Source organism: Somniosus microcephalus, unplaced genomic scaffold (genome assembly GCF_052327205.1).
Source record: "Somniosus microcephalus isolate GS21.2 unplaced genomic scaffold, FLI_Smic_1.0 unresolved_chr1, whole genome shotgun sequence".
NCBI classification, from domain to species: Eukaryota; Metazoa; Chordata; class Chondrichthyes; order Squaliformes; family Somniosidae; genus Somniosus; species Somniosus microcephalus.
Window position 1 is genome coordinate 148,892,233 of NW_028225179.1, and position 26,617 is coordinate 148,918,849.

Below are 26,617 nucleotides of genomic sequence, written 5' to 3' on the forward strand. Positions count from 1 at the left end.
TCAGGACAAAGGGAACAGGTCAGCGGACTGGGAAAGACTGGGGAACGACACGCACCAACGGATCACGGGGGCAATGGGTGGAGTGGAAGTGTGCTGGAACAAGTGGTGGAAGGAGGAACAGGGGATTTATGTGTGTGTGTGGGGGTCAGAACGGACCTACCCAGCGGGTGTGTCGATTGCTTTCATACGGCAATGGCAGGATTCCGGGGCCGGTATGGGATGGGATCAGAGTTTGGATGCTTGCGTAGTCCCAGACCCTCCCAACACAATACATTCCACGGAACTGGTAGTGCACGATAGGAAGCCCCTGCCCACAGCCCCACTGGTACAGGAGACAGAAGTTAGGTGTCCCGCCACCACACCCGGCCCAGGGAATGGTTTAGTTCTAGTCCCGACCGGGAAGGTTTTATTCCAGGATGTACATTACGCGGCCGCGCGGTCATCTTAAATTTAACCCAGGTGCAGCACCCCGAGTGGTGTCCGAAGGAGACTGAGCAGCTTTATGAAGCCCTTATTAAAGAAATGTTCTGCCAATTTTTTGAGCTCAGCTATGGGGATGTGAGTCGGGAGAAACTGTATGGCATGGATGCGTACGATAGAGGCAATCCAGGTAGACAGAGGTGAGGGACGGTTAATGACATGGCCACGGCTTTTAGCACGGGCACGTCCCTCATCAATAGTATGGATTATATCCAGCTGCAGATGCAGATTAACAGTTTAAAGGACCAGCTGCGAAAGATACTGGGGGAAGGGAACGAGGTGGAAGGTTCAGAGCTAAAAGAAGACCAGGCGATGACCATTCATTTAAAAGAGGTCATCGCTGAGCTGGAGACACACGCCAAGACCATCAACGATTTGATACGGGAGGACAGGAATGCCTTGGCACAGGCAGCCAGAGGTGATGCGTGTGTGTTGTACGGTGCGTGGTTGCTAAACGAGGGACGCAGTTATCTAGAGGACTTACAACAAGGTCGTGCCCCGTCGTGGGTTAGCAACCGGCACCTCACAGCGCTCAGACCATATCATAATTCAATGAGCCCATGTCAGCTCCGATTAGCTTCCGAAGCCTGCCCAGTCCCAGTTGATTGCGGATGGTCCAACCACACGGTTATGGGGGTTGTACTGCGGATGCCGGTAATGGGCGGGTCACTGCAGCCAGTGCCGGTATACCGGGTCAATAACATTGGTGTCTTGAGGGACGGTGCGTTATCATGGGGCCCCACCGCTTGTTATAAAGTGGGAGCACGCCATGACTGGCACTGACCTCAAGGGGTGCCAGAGCAGGGGCGCACACGTGATACTGTGTCCCCAGCACCTGAATGCGTTTGATCGACCAGTGTGTGGGTTTGAATCGGAAAGTGCAGAGCCCATTAATTGCACTGTGGAGGTGATGGCCCAGGGCCACGTTCCACCTCAGGAAGCATACGCGGGCGACGGGACGTATTGCGTCATGACAAGCGTGGACCAGTATCGGGTACACAACGACACTTGGTGCCCGGTCACCGATTCGACTTTCTGCTTCAAACCCCACACAGAAGTTCAGGTGGCGCAAGAGCGCATCCTTCCCATTTCAGAGCCATCCACAGTACACCTCGTGGTAAACAACACAGTACAGAATCTGCAGCAGTACGTTACACGGTTCGGGTACGAGATACAGCCTCTGCCCAAACACCTCACAAAATTAATAAAAGCCGTTGAGCTATCACAAAAACATTTTTACACGCTCGAACAGCGAAACCGGGACACGGGAGGAAATTGAAGGGATGATTTCCTGCCCTGGTGGGACATTGGGTTAAATGTCGCGATCCCTCCGTGGATCCGGATATGTTCATTCGCTCTTGTAATCATACAGAGTTTGGTGGTATTGTACTTGTTAGGGCTCTCCTGTAAAAAGCAAAGCAAGGCACTCCGAAGTCGTTGGCAGACCCTGATTAAAGGGTAAGCAGGAGTTTTGTTCTCTGTAAAAAGTGGTATAAGTATTTATTTGTGATTAAAGAACAGAGCCTGGAGATTTTAAAGCTAATGAATGGCTTGTTTGGGGCTCACGATGCTGCTACACAGTGGAAGAAAACAAGGATGCTTGATATTCCAGTGTGGACATTGAAATATCAAAGGGAGGTCTGTAAGCATCAGCGCAGGCCCCAAGGATTTTTGTATCGGACATTTTGTATGATTGTTACTGCTGATTGACCAGCAGCCTGTTTGGGGAAGATGGGAGGGGCCCAGGTGTTCGTGATGGACAGGAGATTCCAGCCAGGTCTACAAACTGATTGCAGGAGAATGTCTGAGCAGACAAAGTTCTCTGGGAAACAATAGACCCGGGTAAGTGACTCATACGGTAACGGGCAGAAGATGGAGGGCCATTGGAAACTAATGGGAAACCACTTAACCCGGGATCGGGTAAAAAGTGCAGCCCATCATCTGCCATTAACACTAGTACCTAGATGAGATAGCCCCGAATGGTGAGAAACCAGACAAAGCAGGTGATTAAAATGACATCATTGCAATACACAGACCTTAATGAACGTTTAGGGTATAAGAGAAGGCAGCTTTGGCCATCCTCGCTGTCTCTCGCTTGCTCTCGCCTTCGCGCGCCCTCATCTCTGAACCAAGAACCGAGCACTCCGTCCGAGACGGAGAGAAGAAACCACCACGAGCGACAAGAGCCTCGCCTTGCTCTTCGACTGTAGGAACGAACCTCGAAACTGGGACTTGGATAACGCATCGGCGATACGGAACCAGGAGACATGCTCTACACCGGGCAACAGCGAGCAAGAAAACGGACAATCGGGTGAGCATTGTCCAAACCAACGCATCCTTAAGACCACCGGTACTGTGTGAGGGGGTGTTGTGTGTCCCAACCAATCCAGAGGGGCTTAGTGGGGAGGTTCTGTGTGTATTATATAGTGTATGTTCCGGGGTTTGTGGGACAAGTCCATGTTATACTCTGTATAGTAACACAGTGTGATTTTAGGCATCTTAATATGAGACAGGGGCCTGTTCGACGGGCCAAGTTGTATTGTTTTACTGTTTGTTTTACGCCACCAGGCAGTTTACGTACTGGAGGCGGGTGTGTGTGTTAACCTTATTAAACACCGTACGGTTGAGTCCAAAAAGCTTGTCTGTGTCCCAATCCTGTTCACTGTAATTCCTGTCGTCTAGAACCAAGTAGGAGAGGTGATTCGAACCACCAGGGCAAACCACCTACACACAGAAACAGGCTATTCGGCCCAACCAGTCCATGCCGGTGTTTATGCTCCACTCGAGCCTCCTCCCATCTTTCCTCCTCTAAATCTATCAACATAACCCTCTATTCCCTTCTCCCTCATATGCTTATCCAGCCTCCCCTTAAATGCATCTATACTATTCGCTTCAACCACTCCCTGTGGTAGCGAGTTCCACATTCTCACCACTCTCTGGGTAAAGAAGTTTCTTCTGAATTCTCTGTTGGATTTCTTAGTGACTATCTTATATTGATGGCCTCTAGTTTTGCTCTTCCCCACAAGTGGAAACACTCTCTCTGTATCCACTCTATCAAAGCCTTTCATGATTTTAAAGACCTCTATTAGGTCACCCCTCAGCCTTCTCTTTTCAAGAGAAAAGAGACCCAGCCTGTTCATCCTTTCCTGATATGTATACCCTTGCATTTCTGGTATCATCCTTGTAAATCTTCTCTGCACCCTCTCCAGTGAATATTAGTGAACTAGATGGGTGTTTTTTACAAGAATTTGGTAAACCATTACTGACACTAGCTTTTTATTCACGGTTTATTTAAGTAACTGAACTTAAATTCCCCAGCTGCTGTGGTGGAGATTTCAACTCACGTCTCTTGATAATCAGTCCAGGCCTCGGGATTACTAGTCCAGTAATATAACCACTATGCTATTGTACCCCTTTTAGGGAGGGTGTTCCAGGATTTTGATGCAGCGATGATGAAGGAACAGCGATATATGTCCAAGTCAGGATGGTGTGTGACTTGGAGGGGAACTTGAAGGTGGTGGTGTTCCCATGCACCTGCTGCCCTTGTCCTTCAAGGTGGAAGAGTTCACGGGTTTGGGAGGTGCTGCCAAAGAAGCCTTGGCGAGTTGCTGCAGTGCATCTTGTAGCTGGTACACACTGCAGCCACGGTACGCCGGTGGTGGAGGGAGTGAATGTTTAAGGTGGACCCATCCAGGCATGTGGAGAGTATTCCATATCGCACCTGACTTACATATACTTACATAGAATTTACAGCACAGAAACAGGCCATTCAGCCCAACAGCTCTCCGCCTCTATCTTTTCATCTCACCCTACCAGCATAACCTTACATTCCTTTCGCCCTCATGTATTCATCTAGCTTCCCCTGAAGCGCATCTGTGCTATTCACCACTGCATGTGGTAGCGTGTTCCACATTCTAATCACACTCTGGGCAAAGAAGATTGTGCTGAATTCCTTATTGGATTTATTAGTGACCTGTGCTTTGTAGGTGTTGGAGAGGGTTTTGCGGAGTCAGGAAGTGAGTCACTCGTTGCAGAATTTGTTTTTTATTCAGTCATGGGATGTGGGCATCGCTGGCAAGGCCAGCATTTATTGTCCATTCCTAGTTGCCCTTGAGAAGGTGGTGGTGAGCTGCCTTCTTGAACCACTGCAGTCCGTGTGGTGAAGGTGCTCCCAGTGCTGTTAGGGAGGGAGTTCCAGGATTTTGACCCAGCGACGATGAAGGATCGGTGATATACTTCCAAGTCAGGACGGTGTGTGACTTGGAGGGGAACTTGGAGGGGGTGGTGTTCCCAGGTGCCTGCTGCCCTTGTCCTTCTAGGTGGTGGAGGTCACGGGTTTGGGAGGTGCTGCCGAAGAAGCCTTGGCGAGTTGCTGTAGTGCATCTTGTAGATGGTACACACTGCAGCCAGGGTACGCCGGTGGTGGAGGGAGTGAATGTTTAAGGTTGGGGAAGGGGTGCCAATCAAGCGGGCTGCTTTGTCCTGGATGGTGTCGAGCCTCTTGCGTGTTTTTGGAGCTGCACTCATTCCGGCAAATGTAGAGTATTCCATCACACTCCTGACTTGTGCCTTGTAGGTGGTGGAAAGGCTTTGGGGAGTCAGGAGCAATGTTCCCTCTAATTCTCTTCTAGGTGTGCGGCCCCTTTAAGGGACTGCGCAGCCCATTCTAATGGCCACGCATGCGTGGTTTTTGCCATTAGAATGCCGTTGAACCGGCTGTGTGGGTCCTGCAGTTCACTGCACTGCTGCGCAGTCGCGGGGCGACACAGCTTAAAGGGAACATTGGTCAGGAGGTGAGACGCTCGCCACAAAATGCTCAGCCTCTGACCTGCTCTTGTAGCCACAGCATTTATGTGACTGGCCCAGTTGACATTCTGGTCAATGGTCACCCCCCAGGATGTTGGTGTTGGGAGATTTGGTGATGGTAATGCCGTTGAATGTCAAGGAGAGATTGTTGGAGATAGTCATTGCCTGGCACTTGTGTGGCACGAATGTTACCTGCCACTTATCAGCCCCGGCCTGGATGTTGTCCAAGTCTTGTTGCATGCGGGCTTGGACTGCTTCATTATCTGACGAGTTGTGAATGGTGCTGAACACTGTGCAGTCATCAGCGAACATCCCCACTTCTGACCTTATGATGGAGAGAAGGTCATTGATGAAGCAGCTAAAGATGGCTGGACCTCGGACACTGCCCTGAGGGACTCCTGCAGCAATTCCTGGGGCTGAGATGTTTGACCTTCAACCACCACAACCATCTTCCTTTGTGCTAGGTATGACTCTAGCCACTGAAGAGTTTTCCCCCCCAATTCCCATTTGCCTGGGTTCAACATGTCATCCGAAAGACTGCACCTCCGACAGTGCAGCACTCCCTCATTACTGGCACTAGGAGTGTCAGGCTGGATTATATGCTCAAGTCTCTGAAGTGGGGACTTGAACACGCCGAGATGGTCTTAACTTAGCGCAGACGGCCAATGAAGTACTTTTTTGAAGTGTAGTCACTATTGTAATATAGGAAAGACAGCAGTCAATTGGCGCACAGCAAGCTCCCACAAACAGCAATGTGATAATGACCAGATCATCTGGGGTTTTTTTTTTAGTTATGTTGATTCAGGGATAAATATTGGCCAGGACACTGGGAGGAACTTCCCCTGCTCTTCTTCCACATAGTGGCAAATGGGATCTTTTACATCCAATTGAGAGGGCAGATGGGGCCTCGGTTTAACGGCTCAACCTAAAGACGGCACCTCTGAGAGTGCAGCACTCCCTCAGCACTGCACTGGAGTGTCAGCCTAGATGTGAAAAAAGGAACCCAATAAATTCTAAGCACCTTATCCCGTCACTAGAAAGTCTGAAAATACTTTTCACAATGAATTATTTTTTACGTGAAGTGAGTGCTGCGGAACCTGACAGCCATTCTGGGCAAAGGAGACTTATGATAAATGTCCAGTTCATAATTCAATAGCGAAGCAAAGCTGAGTACAAAAAATAGGGGAGAATTGATAAAAGGAATAAAAGGGGCAAAAAGAGTGCATGAGGATAGATCAGCAGCTAATGTAAAAGGGAACCCTCAAAAGTGTTTTATGAGCATATAAATAGTAAAAAGGGTGGTCAAAGGAAGGGTGGGGCCGATTAGCCACCAAAACGCAGGTCTTCTTGTGGAGACAGATTTACTGAGATACTAAATGATTACCTTGTGTCTGTTGTCACTGGAGAAGAGAATGCTGCCAGTGTCAGTAAAAGAGGCGGTAGGAGAGACATTGGATAGGGTAAAAATACATAAAAGGATAAAAAGTCTCAACGGAAAGACGGCACCTCCGACAGTGCCGCGTCCCGAACCTCAGTACTGGCAGCGACTGGTTAGAGTCTGCATGCGCGACCGGATCAAGTGCGCGTGCGCAGTACATAACGGGGGCGCAGCGCAGAAGGACCAGAATAATCACAGTGAACGAAGGTCTGTCTAGGTGAAGTGATGCAGGCTTGAGGGGCTGAATGGCCTACTCCTGCTCCTATCTTCTATGTTTCTATGGACGCAAACAGTGTTCTGGAAACTCAACCTTCACAAACAGCAGTAAGATGACGGACCAATTACTCCACTTTTGATGACGTTGGTTAAAGGAGGAATTTACTTTTTCTCTTGAAAAGGTAAGCTTGAGTAAAGGGTTGAATAGCATAGACATAGAGATGATAGAGTCATAGGGCTGGATTTTCATTGAGGAGGCGGGTAGGAGGCGGGACTACAACTTTCGGGGTTGTAGTCCCGCCTCCATCGAGTTGTGGCCAACCCATGCGATTTTGACTTCATTGACCTTGTTGAGCCCGCCCAGCGGGCTCAGCAGGCCAATTAAGGGCCGCCCAGCAACAGGTGACATCACAGATTGATATTTCATCTGTCAAGATCTTTTGACAGATGAAATATCAGCATTTCACAGCTGTTTGAAGCTGTAAAACACTGACAATCTGTACACTAAGTTAATTCCTTCCTCTCAGGGTGATTTGGAGATCTCTCCAGAACAGAAAGCTGAATAGAAACATAGAAACATAGAAGATAGGAACAGGAGTAGGCCATTCGGCCCCTCGAGCCTGCTCCGCCATTCAATGGGATCATGGCTGATCATTCAAATTCAGTACCCTGTCCCTGCTTTCTCCCCATATCCCTTGATCCCTTTAGCCGTAAGAAATATATCCAACTCCTTCTTGAATATATTTAATGAATTGGCCTCTACTGCCTTCTGTGGTAGAGAATTCCACAGGTTCACCACTCTCTGGGTGAAGAAATTCCTCCTCATTTCTGTCCTAAACGGCTTACCCCTTATCCTTAGACTGTGACCCCTGGTTCTGGACTCCCCGACCATCGGGAACATCCTTCCTGCATCTAGTCTGTCCAGTCCTGTCAGAATTTTATAAGTTTCAATGAGATCCCCTCTCATTCTTCTAAACTCCAGCGAGTATAAGCCCAATCAACCCAATCTCTCCTCATACGTCATTCCTGCCATCCCAGGTATCAGCCTGGTGAATCTTCGCTGAACTCCTTCCATGGCAAGAACATCCTTCCTCAGATAAGGCGACCAAAACTGCACACAATACTCAAGATGTGGTCTCACCAAGGCCCTGTACAGCTGCAGCAAGACATCCTTGTTCCTGTACTCAAACCCTTTCGCTACGAAGGCCAACATACCATTTGCCTTCTTAACCGCCTGCTGCACCTGCATGCTTACCTTTAGCGACTGGTGCACAAGGACACCCAGGTCTCGTTGCACTTCCCCTTCTCCCAATCTATTGCCATTCAGATAATAATCTGCCTTCCTGTTTTTGCCACCAAAGTGGATAACCTCACATTTATCCACGTTATATTGCATCTACCATGCTTCTGCCCAATCACCCAACCTGTCTAAATCATCCTGGAGTTTCTCGGCATCCTCCTCACAGCACAAACGCCCACCCAGCTTTGTGTCGTCTGCAAACTAGTTCCCTTGTCTAGATCATTAATATATATTGTGAATAGCTATGGTCCAAGGACCAATCCCTGTGGTACCCCACTAGTCACTGCCTGCCACTCAGAAAAAGACCCGTTTATTCCAACTCTTTGCTTTCTGTCTGCCAACCAGTTCTCTATCCAAGTCAATACCTTGCCCCCAATCCCATGTGCCTTAACTTTACACGCTAATCTCTTATGAGGGACCTTATCGAAAGCCTTCTGAAACTGCAAATACACCACATCCACTGGTTCTCCCTTATCTATTTTACCAGTTACATCCTCAAAAATTTCCAGTAGATTAGTCAAGCACGATTTACCTTTTGTAAATCCATGTTGACTTTGTCCGATCCTGTCACTGTTTTCCAAGTGCTCCGCTATTACATCTTTTATAATGGACTCTAGCATTTTCCCCACTACCGATGTCAGGCTTACCAGTCTGTAATTCCCTGCAATTTTTGACAGATCGCGGCCATTCTGCTTTCTGTGCCGTTGAGATGAGGGACTCGCGAGATCTGAAGGAAGGAAGGCTGTAAAGGTAAGTAAAACTTCTTTAAACACTTTAAACACACTAAACACACTTACCTCTGCACTCATGCACCCATCACTCATCTGAACACCGGACATCTCGACCCCTCCAAGCCTTTCAGCCCGACGGCCCGCCTCGCTAACTTGGCGGTTTGGAGCCATCGGGAATCCCACACTTCAAGAATTAAAATAGGAATTAGGCTAAAAACTGCCTATTAACTACCTGTTAACAGGCAGTTAATTGGCACTAATCCCCTTCCCGCCTCAGGGAGGAAGGTCCCAGTGTGGGTCGGCTACCCGCCTCATTTGAAACTGGCATGGAGGCGGGTTGGAGGCGGGAAGGATTCGTGCCCCCCGATTTCGGGATTTTAACCCCCCACCCGCCTCCAATCCTGCCTCCATGGCCCAATGAAAATCCTGCCCATAGAGTCATAGAGTTATACAGCACAGAAAGAGGCCCTTTGGCCCATCGTGTCCGCACCGGCCATAAAGCCCTGTCTATTCCAATCCCATTTTCCAGCACTTGGTCCGTAGCCTTGTATGCTATGGCATTTCAAGTGCTCATCTAAATGCTTCTTGAATGTTGTGAGGGTTCCTGCCTCTACCATCCTTTCAGGCAGTGAGTTCCTCTGGGTAAAAAAGTTTTTCCTCAAATCCCCTCTAAACCTCCTGCCCCGTACCTTGAAACTATGCCCCCTGGTTATTGACCCCTCTTCTAAGGGGAAAAGCTCCTTTCTATCTACCCTATCTATGCCCCTCATAATTTTGTACACCTCAATCAGGTCCCCCCTCAGCCTTCTCTGCTCCAAGGAAAACAACCCCAGCCTGTCCAGTCTCTCCTCATAGCTGAAGCGCTCCAGCCCAGGTAACATCCTGGTGAATCGCCTCTGCACCCTCTCCAATGCAATCACGTCCTTCCTATATTGTGGCAACCAGAACTGCACACAATATTCTAGCTGTGGCCTAACCAGCGTTTTGTACAGCGCCATCATAACCTCCCTGCTCTTACATTCTATGCCTTGGCTAATGAAGGCAAGTATCCCATATGCCTTTTTCATCACCTTATCTACCTGTCATGCTGCCTTCAGGGATCTATGTACATGCACACCAAGGTCCCTCTGATCCTCTGTCCACTTTGAGGGGAGCCCAAAACCTGGGGCCATAAATAGAAGATAGTCACCATTAAATCCAATAGTAAATTCAGGAGAAACTTCTTCACCCAAAGAGTGGTGAGAATGTGGAACTCGCTATCACAGGGCGTGGTTGAGGCGAATATCGTAGATGCATTTAAGGGGAACCTAGCTAAGCACATAAGGGAGAAAGGAATAGAAGGTTACGCTGATACGGTGAGATAAAGAGGGGTGGGGGAAGGCTCATGTGGAGCATAAACAGCGACATGGACAAGTTGGCCTGTTCCTGTGCTGCACATAGAAACATAGAAGATAGGAGCAGGAGTAGGCCATTCGGCCCCTCGAGCCTGCTCCGCCATTCAATGCAATCATGGCTGATCATCCAAATTCAGTACCCTGTCCCTGCCTTCTCCCCATATCCCTTTAGCCTTAGGAAATATATCTAACTCCTTCTTGAATATATTTAATGAATTGACCTCAACTGCCTTCTGTGGTAGAGAATTCCACAGGTTCACCACTCTCTGGGTGAAGAAATTCCTCCTCATCTCAGTCCTAAATGGCTTTCCCCTTATCTTTAGACTGTGACCCCTGGTTCTGGACTCCCCCGCCATCAGGAACATCCTTCCTGCAGCTAGACTGTCTAGTCCTGTTAGAATTTTGTAAGTTTCAATAAGATCCCCTCTCATTCTTCTAAACTCTAGCGAATATAAGCCTAATCGGTGGCATTGAGTCAGGAGCAGCCCGACTAGAGCGGGCCTTGTGGGAACACAGCATCGGAGGCAGTTCAAACCGGGGCAGTGAGTCAGGAGCAGCCCGACTAGAGCGGGCCTTGTGGGAACACAGCATCGGCGGCAGTTCAAACCGGTGGCAGTGAGTCAGGAGCAGCCCGACTAGAGCGGGCCTTGTGGGAACACAGCATTGGCGGCAGTTCAAACTGGTGGCAGTGAGTCAGGAGCAGCCCGACTAGAGCGGGCCTTGTGGGAACACAGCATCGGCGGCAGTTCAAACCGGTGGCAGTGAGTCAGGAGCAGCCCGACTAGAGCGGGCCTTGTGGGAACACAGCATCGGCGGCAGTTCAAACCGATGGCAGTGAGTCAGGAGCAGCCCGACTAGAGCGGGCCTTGTGGGAACACAGCATTGGCGGCAGTTCAAACTGGTGGCAGTGAGTCAGGAGCAGCCCGACTAGGGCGGGCCTTGTGGGAACACAGCATCGGCGGCAGTTCAAACCGGTGGCAGTGAGTCAGGAGCAGACCGACTAGAGCGGGCCTTGTGGGAACACAGCATTGGCGGCAGTTCAAACCGGTGGCAGTGAGTGAGGAGCAGCCCGACTAGAGCGGGCCTTGTGGGAACACAGCATCGGCGGCAGTTCAAACCGGTGGCAGTGAGTCAGGAGCAGCCCGACTAGAGCGGGCCTGTGTGGGAACACAGCATCGGCGGCAGTTCAAACCGGTGGCAGTGAGTCAGGAGCAGCCCGACTAGAGCGGGCCTTGTGGGAACACAGCATCGGCGGCAGTTCAAACCGGTGGCAGTGAGTCAGGAGCAGCCCGACTAGAGCGGGCCTGCGTGGGAACACTGAGCATCGGCGGCAGATTAAAACCGGTGGCAGTGAGTCAGGAGCAGCCTGACCAGAGCGGGCCTTGTGGGAACACAGCATTGGCGGCAGTTCAAACTGGTGGCAGTGAGTCAGGAGCAGCCCGACTAGAGCGGGCCTTGTGGGAACACAGCATCGGCGGCAGTTCAAACCGGTGGCAGTGAGTCAGGAGCAGCCCGACTAGAGCGGGCCTTGTGGGAACACAGCATCGGCGGCAGTTCAAACTGGTGGCAGTGAGTCAGGAGCAGCCCGACTAGAGCGGGCCTTGTGGGAACACAGCATCGGCGGCAGTTCAAACCGGTGGCAGTGAGTCAGGAGCAGCCCGACTAGGGCGGGCCTTGTGGGAACACAGCATCGGCGGCAGTTCAAACCGGTGGCAGTGAGTCAGGAGCAGCCCGACTAGAGCGAGCCTTGTGGGAACAGAGCATTGGCGGCAGTTCAAACCGGTGGCAGTGAGTCAGGAGCAGCCCGACTAGAGCGGGCCTTGTGGGAACACAGCATCGGCGGCAGTTCAAACCGGTGGCAGTGAGTCAGGAGCAGCCCGACTAGAGCGGGCCTTGTGGGAACACAGCATTGGCGGCAGTTCAAACCGGCGGCAGTGAGTCAGGAGCAGCCCGACTAGAGCGGGCCTTGTGGGAACACAGCATTGGCGGCAGTTCAAACCGGCGGCAGTGAGTCAGGAGCAGCCCGACTAGAGCGGGCCTTGTGGGAACACAGCATCGGCGGCAGTTGAAACCGGTGGCAGTGAGACAGGAGCAGCACGACTAGAGCGGGCCTGCGTGGGAACACTGAGCATCGGCGGCAGATTAAAACCGGTGGCAGTGAGTCAGGAGCAGCCTGACCAGAGCGGGCCTGCGTGGGAACACTGAGCATCGGCGGCAGATTAAAACCGGCGGCAGTGAGTCAGGAGCAGCCCGACCAGAGCGGGCCTGCGTGGGAACACTGAGCATCAGCGGCAGATTAAAACCGGTGGCAGTGAGTCAGGAGCAGCCCGACCAGAGCGGGCCTGCGTGGGAACACTGAGCATCGGCGGCAGATTAAAACCGGTGGCAGTGAGTCAGGAGCAGCTTACCAGTTCAACAGCAGGGGAGAGAGGTAAAAAGTAATCAAATTGTGACGTCACCAGGAAGCAGGTAAGTGACTGGTTGGTGAGTATTTGGTTGGTGAGTATATCTCTTTTTTTTTAAACTTTAACTCTGGTTTATAGTTTCTAAGGTCTCTCTGGTGTAGCAGGGACTGTTGGTAAACCAGTTAACTGTAGTGTAATTAGTGGGATTGATTGATTTAATTTAAATTCAATTAATTAAAGGGTAAGTCATGGCAGGACAGCCGGCCCCCGTGATCTGCTCCTCCTGCGATATGTGGGAACTCAGGGACACTTCCGGTGTCCCTGACAACTACATGTGCAGGAAATGCGTCCAGCTGCAGCTACTGACAGACCGCACTGTGGCGCTGGAGCTGCGATTGGACACATACTGGAGCGTCATGATGCTCAGGACAATGTGAATAGCACATTTACGGAGTTGGACACACCGCAGGTAGAGGTTGGACAGGAAGAAAGGGAACGGGTGACCAACAGGCAGAGTACTAGGTGCAGGCAGGTAGTGCAGGGGTCCCCTGTGGCCATCCCCCTCTCCAACAGACACACCACTTTGAGTACTGTTGGGGGGGATGGCTTATCAGAGGAAGGCAGCAGCAGCCAACTTCCTGGCACCAGGGGTGGCTCTGCTGCACAGAATGGGAGGAAAAAGAGGGGTAGAGCTATAGTAATAGGGGATTCAATTGTAAGGGGAATAGATAGGCGTTTCTGCGGCCGCAAACGAGACTCCAGGATGGTGTGTTGCCTCCCTGGTGCAAGGGTCAAGGATGTCTCCGAGCGACTCCAGAACATCTTGGAAGGGGAGGGTGAACAGCCAGTTGTCGTGGTGCATATAGGCACCAACGATATAGGTAAAAAGCGGGATGAGGTCCTAAAAGCGGAGTATAGGGAGTTAGGAGATAAATTAAAAAACAGGACCTCAAAGGTAGTAATCTCAGGATTGCTACCAGCGCCATGTGCTAGTCAGAGTAGAAATAGAAGGATACTTCAGATGAATACGTGGCTAGAGGAATGGTGCCAGGGGGAGGGATTCAAGTTCCTGGGACATTGGAACCGGTTCTGGGGGAGGTGGGACCAGTTCAAACCGGACGGTCTGCACCTGGGCAGGGCTGGAACCAATGTCCTAGGGGGAGTGTTTGCTAGTGCTGTGGGGGAGGGTTTAAACTAAAATGGCAGGGGGTTGGGAACCTGAGCAGGGAGACAGAGGAAAGGGAAACAAGGATAAAAGCAAAAGATAGGAAGGAGAAAAACAAAAGTGGCAGTCAGAGAAATCAACGGTTTAAATCAAACATGGCCACAGTAAATAATAATTCTAATAGGTCTAAGAGCGTTAAAAAAACAAGCCTGAAGGGTTTGTGTCTTAATGCAAGGAGCATTTGTAATAAGGTGGATGAATTGGCTGCGCAAATAGAAGTAAACAAATACGATTTCGTTGGGATTACGGAAACGTGGCTCAAGGAAGGCCAGGACTGGGAACTCAACATCCAGGGGTATTCGATATTCAGGAAAGATAGGCAAAAAGGAAAGGGAGGTGGGGTAGCATTACTGGTTAAAGAAGGGATTAACACAATTGTAATGAAGGATATTAGCTCTGATGAGGTGGAATCTGTATGGGTAGAATTGAGAAATACTAAGGGGAAAAAACGTTAGTGGGAGTGGTTTATAGACCTCCAAACAGTAAGGCGGAGGTTGGGGATGGCATTCAAAGAGAAATTAAAGAAGCGTGCAATAAGGGCACAGCAGTCATCATGGGTGACTTTAATCTACATATAGATTGGGCCAACCAAATGAGTAACAATACTGTGGAGGAGGAATTCCTGGAGTGTTTACGGGATGGTTTCCTGGACCAATATGTCGAGGAACCAACCAGAGATCAGGCCATCTTAGACTGGGTATTATGTAACAAGAAAGGATTAATTAGCAATCTTGTTGTAAGAGGCCCCTTGGGTCGGAGCGATCCTAATATGATCGAATTCTTCATTAAGATGGAGAATGAAGTAGTTGACTTGGAGACTAGGGTCCTCAATTTAAATAAAGGAAAGTATGATGGTCTGAGGAGCGAGTTGGGTAGGATTGATTGGGGAATGGCACTCAAAGGGTTGACGGTGGATGGGCAATGGCAAACATTCAAAGACCGAATGGATGAACTACAGAATTTGTTCATCCCACTTTGGCATAAAAATAAAACAAAAAGGTGACCCAACCGTGGCTAACAAGGGAAATTAGGGATAGCATAAGGTCCAAGGAGAGGGCATATAAATTGGCCAGAAAAAGCAATAACCCTGAGGATTGGGAGCAGTTTAGAATTCAACAAAGGAGGACAAAGGGATTAATTAAGAAAGGGAAAATAGAATATGACAGTAAGCTTGCAGAGAACATAAAAACTGACTGTAAAAGCTTTTATAGATATGTGAAGAGAAAACGATTGGTGAAGTCAAGCGTAGGTCCCTTGCAGTCAGAATCGGGGGAATTTATAATGGGGAACAAAGAAATGGCTGACCAACTAAATACATATTTTGGTTCTGTCTTCACAAAGGAGGACACAAATAACCTCCCAGAGATGCCGGGGAACATAGGGTCTGATGAAAGGGTGGAACTGAAAGAAATCAGTATTTGTAGGGAAATGGTGTTAGGAAAATTGATGGGACTGAAGGCCGATAAATCCCCAGGGCCTGATAATCTACATCCCAGGGTACTTAAGGAAGTGGCCCTAGAAATAGTAGATGCATTGCTGGTCATCTTCCAGAACTCGATAGACTCTGGAACAGTACCCATGGATTGGCGGGTAGCTAATGTTACCCCACTGTTCAAAAAAGGTGGTAGAGAAGAGGCGGGGAATTATAGACCGGTAAGCTTGACATCGGTAGTGGGGAAAATGCTAGAGTCCATTATAAAAGATGTAATAGCAGAGCACTTGAAAGCAGTGACAGGATCGGACAAAGTCAACATGGATTTACAAAAGGTAAATCATGCTTGACTAATCTACTGGAATTTTTTGAGGATGTAACTGGTAAAATAGATAAGGGAGAACCAGTGGATGTGGTGTATTTGGACTTTCAGAAGGCTTTCGATAAGGTCCCGCATAAGAGATTAGCGTGCAAAATTAAGGCACATGGGATTGGGGGCAAGGTATTGACTTGGATAGAGAACTGGTTGGCGGACAGAAAGCAAAGAGTTGGAATAAACGGGTCATTTTCCGAGTGGCAGGCAGTGACTAGTGGGGTACCGCAAGGATCGGTCCTAGGACCCCAGCTGTTCACAATATATATTAATGATCTGGACGAGGGAATTGGATGTAATATCTCCAAATTTGCAGACGACACAAAGCTGGGGGGGAGGGTATGCTGTGAGGAGGATGTCGTGAAATTCCAGCACGATTTGGACAGGTTGGGTGATTGGGCAGAAACATGGCAAATGCACTATAATGTGGATAAATGTGAGGTTATCCACTTTGGTGGCAAAAACAGGAAGGCAGATTATTATTTGAATGGTAATAGTTTGGGAGAAGGGGAAGTGCAAAGAGACCTGGGTGTTCTTGTACACCAGTCGCTGAAGGTAAGCATGCAGGTGCAGCAGGCGGTTAAGAAGGCAAATGGTATGTTGGCCTTCGTAGCAAGAGGGTTCGAGTACAAGAACAAGGATGTCTTGCTACAGTTGTACAGGGCCTTGGTGAGACCACACCTTGAGTATTGTGTGCAGTTTTGGTCGCCTTACCTGAGGAAGGACGTTCTTGCCATGGAAGGAGTGCAGCGAAGATTCACCAGGCTGATACCTGGGATGGCAGGAATGACGTATGAGGAGAGATTGGGTCGATTGGGCTTATACTCACTGGAGTTTAGAAGATTGAGTGGGGATCTCATCGAAACCTATAAAATTCTGTCAGGCCTGGACAGACTAGATGCAGGAAGGATGTTTCTGATGGCCGGGGAGTCCAGAACCAGGGGTCATAGTCTAAGGATAAGGGGTAAGCCATTTAGGACTGAAATGAGGAGGAATTTCTTCACCCAGAGAGTGGTGAACCTATGGAATTCTCTGCCACAGAGGGCGGTGGAGGCCAGTTCATTAAATATATTCAAGAAAGAATTGGATATATTTCTTAAGGCTAAAGGGATCAAGGGATATGGGGAGAAGGCAGGGACTGGGTACTGAATTTGGATGATCAGCCATGATCTCATTGAATGGCGGAGGAGGCTCGAAGGGCCGAATGGCCTACTCCTGCTCCTATCTTCTATGTATCTATGTAGCTAATCGACCCAATCTCTCTTCATACGTCATTCCTGCCATCCCAGGTATCATTCTGTGTAACTGGCTTGGACACCAGCAGATATCCCTGCTCTCCTTGTACAGTGCTGCAGCAACCAGCCAAATAGCAAACTCCACACAATGTATGTAAACTGCATACTGTAGGAACGGAGGTTCCTAACTTAATAATTGAGTTCAACTCTGAATCAAAATAACAAAGCTTAATGAACAACGATGTTAACTAGTAAAATCTCAAGGGAAGCTGTATACAGGTCTGCTCAGGTTGCAAGGCACTCGATGACTGCTGGAAGGATCTGGAAGCTGACGTCATGACGTCATCGCGTTCTTCGCGCCACTGGCGGTCACGTGATCGGCGTCATGACGTCATCACGCAGCGTGCAGGAAAATACATACAGTATAGTTAACAGACAGTTTGAAGGTGCAGTCCGCAGCTGCACTACAATGTATTTAAAGGGATTATTATTAATTGCTCTGAGTCTCTTAGTGGCTCCACCACAGGCGCCCCCCCAGAATCCCCTTTAACAGACAGTGTCAGATGAGCAGGAGCGTTAATGAGCCTGGCCGAGCGGCGACGAAAGTCAGGTAGCGGAAGTGGAACATTGGCAAATGAGCTGGAGCTTGTCTGTGGCTGAAGCGACGCATCAGGTGTGGTGGACACAAAAGCAGGTGGTGTTGGCAATGATGAGGTAGATGCAGGCGGGTCAATGGCGGGCTGTTGCAGAACTGGTCCAGCGGTCAACAGTGGTCGTCCACGGCGGGGTGGCTGAGCAGGAACAACTGGTGCACTCCGATCTAGGTGAGCTGGTTTAAGTCGGTCGATAGAGATAGTATCGGTCTTGCCGCCCACTTCGACCATGAAAAATTTTTCTCCTGGAGAGATAACACGAAACGGTCCAGCATAAGACGGTTTGAGCGGGTCTCTGTGAGCGTCCTGTCTGATGAAAACGTAATCAGCGGTCATGAGCTCTGCCGGGACATGAGGCCTCTGTAGGTCGTGATGCGAGATTGGAATAGGCAGGAAATTCTTGGCCGCCTCGTGATGCTGGAGGAGCTGCCGAGCTGCAGACCACGGCTCCGTGTGTGGTGGGAGAAAGTCACCCGGTACTCGGAGTGTCTGACCGTAGACTAACTCAGCCGATGAAGACTGGAGATCATCTTTGGGGGCTGTGCAGAGACCGAGCATCACCCAGGGAAGTCTGTCCACCCAATTGGATCCACGCAAGCTGGCACAGAGGGACGCCTTGAGAGACCGATGGAACCTTTCACAGAGGCCATTCGCCTGCGGATGGTAAGCAGTAGTACGGTGCAGCTTGGTACCCAAGCCCTGTGCAACTGTGTTCCACAACTCTGACGTGAATTGCGGACCCCGGTCAGAGGAGATGTCGGATGGCACCCTGAACCGAGCCACCCACGACGAAATAAACGCCCTGGAGACGTCTGCTGCCGCGGTAGCGACCAAGGGAATCGCCTCTGGCCACCTGGTGGTACGGTCCACTACTGTCAAGAGATGCGTGAATCCTCGCGAGGCAGGAAGAGAACCCACCAGATCCACGTGTACGTGATCAAAACGTCGTTCTGGCACCGGAAAATTGGCCACTGGAGCCTTGACGTGACGGTGGACCTTCGATTTCTGACAATCGACACAATTGTTTGTCCAGTCTCGGACGTCTAAATGCATTCCTTTCCACACAAATTTGTGGGACATGAGCCATTGTGAAGCTCGCATCCCTGGATGTGATAAACCGTGTATAGCTTGGAAAATTTTCTTACGCCATTCGACCGGCACAATGGGCCGGGGTACTCCCATGGATGTGTTGCACAAGAGTGGTTCCTGCTGCTTGAAACTTCACATCAGCGACCTGCCAGCTGGAAGGCGTAGTCCGATACCACTGCACCTCGGGATCTGCCAGTTGCTCTTCCGCCAACCCGATGAAATCAATACCCAGGTGCACTGCCTGGACTGGAGCACGGGTGAGGCAATCAGCCACGAGATTATCTTTGCCGGACACATGCCGTAGATCCGTCGTGAATTCGGATATAAATGTGAGGTGGCGCTGCTGCCGAGCTGACCAAGGCTCTGTCGTTTTGGCCATTGCGAAAGTGAGTGGCTTGTGGTCCACGAACGCAGTGAACGGGCGCCCTTCTAGGAGAAAACGGAAATGCCGGATGGCCAAAAACAGGGCCAGCAACTCCCTATCAAACGTGCTGTGCTTGCGCTCATTCTTGCGCAGTTGGCGGCTGAAAAAAGCTAACGGCTGCCAAATCCCGTCGACCCATTGTTCTTGGACCGCCCCAATGGCGTAATCGGAGGCATCCGTAGTGAGGGCAATAGTCACGCCCGGGAGCGGGTGTGTAAGCATGGTTGCGTCTGCCAATGCCGCCTTGGTGTCGAGGAACGCCTGGTCCATCTGCGGAGTCCAAGTGATAACGTCCTTGCCCGACTTTCCTTTAAGCGCTTCGTACAGTGGCTGCATCAACTGGGCCGCCTTGGGGACGAAACGATGATAAAAATTCACCATCCCCAGGAACTCCTGCAGGGATTTGACTGTGTGAGGCCTCGGGAATGCCGTAACTGCCTCTACCTTGGCGGCCAGTGGGACGGCACCGTCTGAGGTAATCCTGTGCCCCAGAAAGTCAATGCTGGTTAACCCGAACTGGCATTTAGCTGGGTTGACGACGAGGCCATGTTGGCTGAGACGGGTAAAGAGTGTACGTAAATGCACCAAGTGTTCCTTCGTATCTTTACTAGCGATGAGAATGTCATCTAAATAAACGAAAAGAAAGGGCAGATCCCGTAACACAGAGTCCATGAGCCTTTGGAAGGCCTGGGCCGCGTTTTTCAAACCGAATGGCATTCGGAGAAACTCAAACAGCCCAAAAGGTGTGATAACCGCCGTCTTGGGGACGTCCTGAGGGTGTACGGGAACTTGGTGATATCCACGGACGAGATCCACCTTGGAGAATACCGAGTTGCCGGCCAGATGGGCTGAGAAATCTTGTATATGCGGCATTGGATACCTAACCGGTGTAGTGGCATCGTTCAGGCGTCTGTAATCACCGCAAGGCCGCCATCCGCTGCCCGGTTTAGGGACAATGTGCAGTGGGGAGGACCAAGGACTGTCGGAACGTCGGATGATCCCGAGTCGCTCCATGGTCTGAAACTCCGCCTTTGCAGCTGAGAGCTTGCCGGGTTCCAATCTCCGCGCCCGAGCGTAAACCGGCGATCCTGTCGTAGTGATGTGGTGTGCCACACCGTGCTTCGTGACTGCCGCCGAGAAGGTAGGCCTGGTGAGCTCCGGAAACTCGCTGAGCAGGCGCGTAAACCCGTCCTGCGCTGGAATCGCACATGCGACCGACCAGGACACAGCGGTGCTGTGGTGGCAAGGCACCACGTGAAAAGTGGATGCGTTAATGAGTCGGCAGTGCTGGACATTGACCAGAAAGCCATTGGCACAGAAGAAATCGGCCCCCAGTATGGCCTGTGATACTTACGTCGTGATAAACTCCCACACAAACCGTTGACCACCGAAGGTTAGATTGACTGTCCGTTTACCGAATGTGTGGATAGCCGCGCCATTAGCTGCCTCGAGGGAAGGACCGTGACCGCCAGATTGCAGATCTAGCTTTGAAACTGGTAGAATACTGCACTGGGAACCAGTGTCGCACAGGAATCGTCGCCCTGTCATGGAATCCGTAATATACAGAAGTTTCCCCACTGAACCAACCGCCATGGTGAACTGGACGTGTTTTTCAGGCCCTGTCGTCCTTCTCAAAGCGTGCGGGCTTGCTGGAGTTTTTTTTTTTCGGGGAGAAACTGCAGGGAGGACGGCAGCATCGAGCTTTGGCGCCAAAACGGGCGTGGTACGTACACCAGCCTGCTGGAGGAGGGCTGGGCTTCGCTCACGTGGGGGAAGGGTGCCTCATGGCTGCACAACACTGCTGTGTAACCGTAAAAATCTTGTCTGCCTCTGCCGCCAGCTCGGCGCAGTCCGTGATTGCGGAATTGGCTAAGGCTGTCTGAACCGGTTCAGGTAGCTGGCAGAGGAAGAGTTCGTGGAACAAGAAACATTGGGGTTCTGACCCCAGAAGCATGAGCATCTGGCTCATCTGTTCCGATGGTTTTGAGTCCCCGAGGCCAGGCATAGAAATAAGTCCTGCGTGCGCGCTCCGACTTATTGAGGCCAAAAATCTGTAGCAAACGAGTTTTAAGAGCTTCATACTTGCCCTCGTCTGGTGGACTGCTAAGGAGGCTGACGACCCGCGAGGCTGTGGTGCTGTCGAGAGTGGAGACCGCGTAGAAATAACGGGTCGAATCCGCTGTAACCTCCCGGAGTGCGAACTGCGCTTCTGCCTGAAAAAACCATGCTGCTGGCTGCTGTTCCCAGAACTGCGGCAGTTTGAGGGCGACGCCGTTCGTGCTCATCATGGAATCTCAACGAAAGTTGTCCGACGAGATCGGGGTCACCAATGTAGGAACGGAGGTTCCTAACTTAATAATTGAGTTCAACTCAGTGAATCAAAATAACAAAGTTTAATGAACAACGAAGTTAACTAGTAAAATCTCAAGGGAAGCTGTATACAGGTCTGCTCAGGTTGCAAGGCACTCGACGACTGCTGGAAGCATCTGGAAGCTGACGTCATGACGTCATCGCGTTCTTCGCGCCACTGGCGGTCACATGATCGGCGTCATGACGTCATCATGCAGAGTGCAGGAAAATACATACAGTATAGTTAACAGACAGTTTAAAGGTGCAGTCCGCAGCTGCACTACAATGTATTTAAAGGGATTATTATTAACTGCTCTGAGTCTCTTAGTGGCTCCGCCACAATACGTTACTTTTGCAGTGAGGGCCGAGGTGCCAGTTCTCAAGATTCCCCATTAAGGTGCTTGTGCAGGACTGGGTGTGACGACATCCCAAGTGTGTCGGTCAGGCGCCTGACAGCACGGACCGAAGGCGTTTGGCGGTCACCTCGCACGTTAATGCACATACAACAACAACTTGCATCTATTAGCACCTTTAACGTGGTAAAATGTCCCAAGGCGCTTCACAGGAGCGTTATCAGACAAAATTTGACACCGAGCCACATAAGGAGATATTAGGACAGATGACCAAATCCTTGGCCAAGGAGGTAGGTTTTAAGGAGTGTCTTAAAGGAGGAGTGAGAGGTAGAGAGTCGGACAGGTTTAGGGAGAGAATTCCAGAGCTTAGGACCTAGGCAGATGAAGACATGGCCGCCAATGGTGGAGTGATGAAAATTGGAGATGTACAAGAGGGCAGAATTGGAGGAGCTCAGAGATCTTGGAAGGCTGTAGGACGGAAGGTTGCAGGGCTCTAACCCTTGGATTACATTCTTCCATACAGTTCTTCTACAGTGGGTACGGTAGCATAGCGGTTATGTTGCGGGACTAGAAAGCCAGAGGCCTGGATGTAATGCTCTGGAGACATGTGTTCATAGTCCCACGACAGCAGCTAGGGAATTTAAATTCAGTTAATTAAATAAATCTGGAATAAAAAGCTAGTATCAGTAATGGTGACCATGGAACCACCTCATGTCCTTTAGGGAAGGAGATCTACTGCCCATACCCGGTCTGACCGATAGGTGACTCCAGACCCACAGCAATGTGGTTGATCCTTAACTGCCCTCTGAAATGGCTCAGTTGCTAAGAAGCTGGCTCAACACCACCTTCTCAAGGACAATTAGGGATGGGCAATAAATGCTGGCCTTGCTGGCGACGTCCACATCCTGTGAATAATATAAAACAGTTTTATACGGTTGTGCTATTCCAAGGATCTCCGACACACAACAACAAAGAACAGGAAGTGACTCATAAGGGAGTGGAGGTTCACTCAACTATGCCAAAAAAAAATTTAAATTATTTTCATTGATCAGAAGCAATACTCCAGGCTGAAATGGGATGTCTGTCTCTTGAAAAGTGAAAGAGTAAATTGTCACCGACACATCTGTAAATTTTATCCATCCATCGAACTTTAGGTTCTTCGTTATAAGTTAACAGGGTAGATTTTCATCTTGGGCAGTGGGGCTAAACGAGAGGTATCAAATGTACCTGACAGTAGACAGACCAGGTGCACAGATGCTGCTTGATCTGCTGAGTATCTCCAGCATTTTCTGCTTTTATTTCAGATTTCCAGCATCTGCGGTATTTTCTTTTTGTATTAATGGTCATGTTATTGTTGATAGTACCTTCTCAATGTTCCAACATTGCTTGAGGAGAGAAGAAGTAAACCATCCACCGCCTGATTTGATTCCCTCAAGTTTTTAGACTCCCCTCATGCAGGTGCTGAGTCAGGTTGGGTTCCCACATCTCCACAGGTGCCGGCGGCCCTCTCTGGCCCTTCAACTAGCTGGCCATTTCCATGTGAGAAGCTAGGCAGTGTTAGCAGGCCATTGAAACGTGGGAGGCTTCCCTGTTGAGCCAGATTCTGTTCTCCACATAATCGCATGTTCCAGTTGAGATGGCTGGACAACAATGAAATGTGGGGATCTGCCTGACAGTTTCCAACCCCAACCCCAACCCCTCGCCCAGGGGTGCTGAGGACAATTGTACTTGTGCAATTTGTCCCATTTCTTTCATCACTAAGTGTAGAGTTCGGGCGCAGTTCAAATGTTAACTTGTCTTACAGTATCTATCTTATGTAAACAAATTATCCCTGCTCAGATTTCCAAGCACCTGGACAATGATCTGAAGTCTTTTTACAGGGAATTGTCACAGAACTGGGATCAAATTGATCTGAGTATAACCTAATCCAGAAGGAACACAAAAATAACCTTCCTCTTCTTCTGCTATTGACAAAGGAGACTGTAGCCCTCAGACATTTGGTGGCGATGTCGGGCCAGAAATTCGGGTCAGAGGCTTCCCGCAGGTGCAAGCCCCTGACCTGCACAAAGAAGATAGGAGCAGGAGTAGGCCATTCGGCCCTTCGAGCCTGCTCCACGACTTACCTAGCGCGACGGCCGTTGTGCTGTGGGCCCACGTGGGATTCCGATCCTGGGCCTCCTCCAACTGCCAGCACACAGTGCTTGTGTATCACAGGGGCGCAGTTAGTTCGAAGCGTCCCCTGGGATCACGTGGGCCATGGAGAGCCAATCGTAGCAGGGAATCTCTATTCATAGATTTGACAGGAAGACCTGTCAAATCTATGAATAGAGATTGGCCCCAAAGCCTAACTAAAGCTTCAAATAAAAAAATGTTTTAAATCACATTTTTAAAATAACTATAAATGACATAAAATAACTAATTTAAACAACAATTTAAATTTTTGAAAAAATTAATTACAGTTTTTAACGGGACTAAAATAAACTTACCTTTCTTTAAAGTATTTAAAAATAATAAACCTGTGGAAAAAATGTTTTAATTTTACTTAATTCACCACTTAACTTGTTAAAAGCAGTCCTTGCGACTGCTTTTTAAAAGCGTAGCTGCTGGAGATTTACCTTCCCGGAGAAAACTGTAAAAAAAACAGAAGTTCCAGGCGTACGTGCTGCCTCTCCGGCACATGCGTTCGACCTGTGAACCCCTTCCTTCAACGGAACGGAATGGATGGGTTTTTGGGGATGGAGAGTGTGGAGATCAGCCAGGACATATGAAACAAATCAATACATAGAATTACTTAGAATTCACAGCACAGAAACAGGCCATTCAGCTCAACTAGTCTATGCCAGTGTTTATGCTCCACACAAGCCTCCTCCCTACTTCATCTAACCCTATCAATACATCCTACTATACCTTCCCCCTCATTTACTTATCTAGCTTCCACTTAAATGCATCTATTGAAGTTCCACATGCTCTGGGGAAAGAAGTATTAACCTAATCTTCATCTTCCCCTGCTGGGGTATGGTTCCATGGATGGCTGACCCAACTGGCCAACACCTATAAACCTAGACAGCAATGGGCAGCAGGATAATTTTTTTGACAATGGCATTACACCCAATCCAAATCCTGCCCTCATGAAACATCAACTGCTTCAGACTTGAGATCAAAGCTTCAGGGCGAAAAATGGACTGGAGTAAACATCTGGATTACAGAGAGAATAGATGTGTGTTGGATTGTTTTCTGGCTCAGATTTGTCTCATCACATTAAACAGCAGATTACACACTCACATACAGTTGTGACAATGCACGAACAGGTCCTTACTGAGATATCATATTTCACGATTCCAGAATGTGAGCTCAGGTCCGTATTGAGACATTTTCCTAGACGATTCCAGTATGTGGATGTGGTAAACCACTGTTATACCTGTCTGTATGTGTATGTGTATTCCACTAGGTACAGGTCTGGACATGCCTCGGCTGACTCCTCCCACTATTCCAGGTATATAAGTGACTACCTCCCAGTCCCTTAGTATTCTGGACGGGTCGACCACTCGAGACTAGACCTTCATTCGTTAGTTAATAAAAGCCTGGTTGTTACTCGCTTAACCTCAGTCTTTTGAGTAATTGATGGCGCATCAATTTTATTAACTAAATTTTTTATAATGGAGAAGATCCTCACACCAGCATGCCTGGACCTGGACAGTCGGGAAGCGGACGCTTCCACCAAGTTTGCTCACTGGCTCACGTGCTTCGAGACATTCCTGACTGCCTCCACTGCGGTCGTAACGGATGCGGTAAAAACTGTCTGTCCTGATCTCCAAGGTGAACCACCGAGCGTACTCAGTCATCCGGGACGCGACCTCGTACACAGCCGCCCTCCAGCTCCTCAAGACCCAGTACACGCGCCCTGTGAACGAAGTATACGCCAGGCACCTTCTGGGGAGTCGCAAGCAACAACCTGGGGAATCGACTGAGGAATACCTCCAAGCACTGTCCGTGCTTGGCCGGGCCTGTGGGTGTAAGGCGGTAACGCCCGCTAAGTACACGGAGGAACTGATCCGGGATGCCTTCGTAGCGGGCCACAGGTCCAACTACACCCGACAGCGACTGCTGGAGCAGAGTGACCTCAACCTCGACAAAGCCTCCGAAATCGCACTAACGCTGGACGCAGCCTACCGGGGCATGGATGCCTACTCCTCTGCACCGTGGACGCCGCGGGGAACGACAACCTGGGACACGGTAGGACAGCCCCATAGCACCGTGCCACCCCAGCCACAGCCCCAACAACGGCCCAACTACCGCAGCAGTGTCCCAAAGCCAGACAGCAGTATCCCAAGGCCAGAAATGCTACTTCTGTGGCCAGGCCAAACACCCCAGAGCGCGCTGCCCGGCGAAGAATGCGACCTGCTCGGGCTGCGGGAAAAAGGGACACTACGCCAGCGTCTGCAAGGCCAAAGCCACCCCGAACGCCAGCAGCGCCGCGTGTGGGCCGGGCGAGCCGCCATCTTGGGCCCCCAACAGCGCCGCGTGTGTGCCGTGCGGGCCGCCATCTTGGGCCTCCCCAGCCATGTGCGAACCACCGCAGCAGCAGCCATCTTGGACGACTCCAGCCACATGGGAATCATGGACGCCGCCATCTTGGACACCAGCCGGGACGCAGCAGACCGCCAACAGCCCCCCCATCTGATACCCGCAGCGACACACCGACCCCTACGCTGGC